The following is a 3,513-nucleotide window of genomic DNA, read 5'->3' on the forward strand; positions in this document are numbered from 1 at the left end:
GCCTCTAACGGATCACAAACACCAAAGAAAATTGGATGATCTTGGAGAGAGGGGATGAGAGGCTCAAAATCCGCTTTAAGACTTCTTAGGGTTTATAGTCGCCAATTTCTGAAGCCCTAGGGGTCCTTATATAGTGGAGCTGCTAGGGGTTCATCCAAAACCTTAATTGGATAGCTTAGGCCTTAAGCAGTCCAATGGAACCTTTTGGAATAAGGCCTTGAACAATTTCAAGGTGGGCTTCCACCCTAATTTCGTCCACCCCTTTATCCATATGATCCACAACCCAAAATCCAATTATCTTATAATTATACCAGACCCCTAAGTTTAATTAATATCTTTTGATCACAAAATTAATTTCTTAATTAATTCTTGACCAAAATTAATGAATCAACATGATTTCTCTTTTAATATATATTGATATAATATATTAATAAACCATAATATCCTCTTTCTCCACTAATCATCCAGTCAAGTTGCTCTGATGAAGACAACCCAAAAGGACCATGCTATAACCGGGTCATGTACATACCAAATATAGTAATGGACTTAGACACTAATCCAACAATAAGTTCATCTTCTTCAACAAAAACAACATTGCTTCCAATAACTTCTGCAATAATTTGCCCTTAAGAAGATTTGAGACGATTTATGTGCCTAATTTTCCCTTGAGAAGCATAACATGTTCACACATCTAAATATTATGTTTCAAGAAGAAGCTCACTCACAAATTAAATTAAACATGCACTAAAACTCAAGCTTTTATGACACAAACATTTGATCAAACAATTTGATTGCGAAATACACACTTGTTTGAAAAAAAAGTAAAGGAAATGTACCTTAGTTCAAACTACCTTGAAAATCCCTTCAAGTATTTAGGATCTCGTTTTGCCCATTCTTGAAACTTCTTAAACCACCGATCCAAGATATCCATTGGTACTGCAAATTTGCTTCCATCAACTTCATAAAAAGATTGCATAAAAATAAACAAATTCTCGCCAACCTTTACAACCAGCCTATCGATCTTTTTCTCTGATGACATATCAAGTGATAGGAAAGAGGCCAGGTGTTCAACGAAAAATGTCAATTTTTGCCGAGAGAGTGGAGACGTCAAGGGTGGTCAGCTCTTTCCGAAGTTCTTCGCCACCTAGATCAGGCCAGAGGAGGGAGCCGATGGCGAAAGGGTGGGCTATGGTTACTACGTCGACGAATTTGAAAGGGGAGTCATGCGATAGGATGCAGACAACTAGGGATTTATCGGGTGGAAGATTGAAGCTATTGAGGAGGAAGATGCACAATTGGCGAATTGAATCATAAGCCTCACTTGCAAAAGAGGTGGGTATTTGTGGTATTAGGCGAAACGGGTTGTGGTGTTATAGGGATGGCCTGTAGATAAACAGGGGATAAATTAGGTTAAAAGTCAATGCTATCATGATTATAGGGAGTATTTGTGGATTATACTTACCAAATTACTAAGTAACCCTTATTGATTTATCTAATTATTTAATTTTTTTATTTAATTTTGATTAGCTCACAATCATTTCCACATCTACACAGTAATTAGTTAGAATACTTGAACATTTCTATCTCTCTCTCTCTCTCTCTCTCTCTCTCTCTCTGTGTGTGTGTGTGTGTGTGTCTATATATATATATATATATATATATATATATATATATATATATATATATATATATATATATATATATATATATATATAGGGAAGAGTTATTTGGAAAACAAAAAATCCCTAAAAATCATAAAAATGCATAAAAAAATACCTAGACATTACAAAACTTTTTTTCAATTTTTTTATCAAAAAATCGCAGCCTTTTTGAAAATTCCGCTGAAAAAAAAAATAAAAAATCAATTTTTTTTTGTAAAATTTTCAACGATTTTATGTTAAAAGCTGCGATTTTTTGATAAAAAAATTCAAAAAAAAGTTTTGTGATCTCTAAGTATTTTTTATGCATTTTTATGATTTTTAGGGTTTTTTTTGTTTTCCATACAACCTAAACTTATACATATATATATATATATATATATATATATATATATATATATATATATATATATATATATATATATATATATATACATATATATATATATACATACATATATATATATATATACATACATATATATATATATATATATATATATATATATATATATTATACCTTAATATACATATTTGGTCAAAGGCTGAAATTCAAGAGGTACAACCCTTAATGGATGATATACAACAACTTTAAGCATTCCAAAAAGATCAGATCTTATGTGGTCAATCATTGAAGAAGTCAAGAGAATGACTTCAATTTACTAACCGTAAGCAATTTTTTTGGCACATATTTCGGCTTTTGACCTTGTCATTCTCATTTGAATTCATCAGCTGGCCACCTACAAAAATCCTATGCTCACGATTTCCATCACAACAATCGCATATATCACCTAAATTTGTTTTCTAGAAACCGAACTACAAAATTTTACATCCACCAACAATCACCACTCTTACGTTGCTGCTAAATCGGCTGCCTTCATCCACCCATTGTCTGGTAAACCTACCACCACCATCATTTTTTCATACCACTCATTACCACCATTTCCACCGCCAGCAAACCACAACACTATCATGTGTATTTCCCCTGAACTTTTCCATTTCCCTGCTCTAAAGAAACCCTTGAAAGTTTGCTCTAATGCCATCATGAGTTCATATTCGTTGATGACTAACGGCTTCGCCACCTATTGCGATCTACCATCTTCCCCCACCGGCCTACCCCTCATCTCAAACTTTCATCTAAAATTTTGAATTTAATAAACCCACACTCCACTGTCACTACCACCACCACTCAGTTCGCCGTCATCATCTCATATGTCGACCCTTCGTTCCCGGTACCACCTCTGTTGGTTGGTCCAATTCCACTCCCCGGTGGTCAGTGTTTCATTCGCCATCCCTGTAAATGTACATATAAACCTTCACACCTTCTCTTCAATAACCTCAATCCCTCATTTAAAAAAATCTCACTTCAGAACCTTTGTTCAAATGATTCTTAAGACTATGAAGATTTAAACATGTACTCATCACTCTTTGTACCTATTTAGAGGTAAGCATCGTATCTATCTATTGTTTTTGATATTCTGGTAAAACAATGATCAGATGATTACCAGATTTATTAATCAATTTCACTATATACTGTGTTGAATTTATGTTTTTCTTAGTATAAGCTCCCACGATTTTAGAACCAGCATCGATTCCAAGCGCTAATTTTCACTCTCCATTCTGATTTGAAGGTAAGCAACAACTCTATCATTCTTTTGGACCCTTCCGATGTATCTTTTATATTTATTAATCTAGGGTTTTTATTTGTTTTTATTATGTGCTGTTGCATTTCTAATTGTTTTGATTTCCGTCTCAATGATCATTTTACATGGATTTGGTGCATTTTATCCAGTAGGTGGCAAATCAATGATATGTTAAAAGTTTTGTAAATAGCCAGGCCTAATGATCCTCCCAT

At 33.5% G+C, this 3,513-nt stretch overlaps 1 pseudogene; it reads right to left on the bottom strand.

The window, feature by feature from the left end:
• Window positions 1-847: 847 nt before the first annotated feature.
• On the bottom strand, window positions 848-2,701 carry LOC111891090 (uncharacterized; annotated as a pseudogene).
• Window positions 2,702-3,513: the final 812 nt, after the last annotated feature.

This window comes from Lactuca sativa, chromosome 3 (genome assembly GCF_002870075.4).
Source record: "Lactuca sativa cultivar Salinas chromosome 3, Lsat_Salinas_v11, whole genome shotgun sequence".
Lineage (NCBI taxonomy): Eukaryota > Viridiplantae > Streptophyta > Magnoliopsida > Asterales > Asteraceae > Lactuca > Lactuca sativa.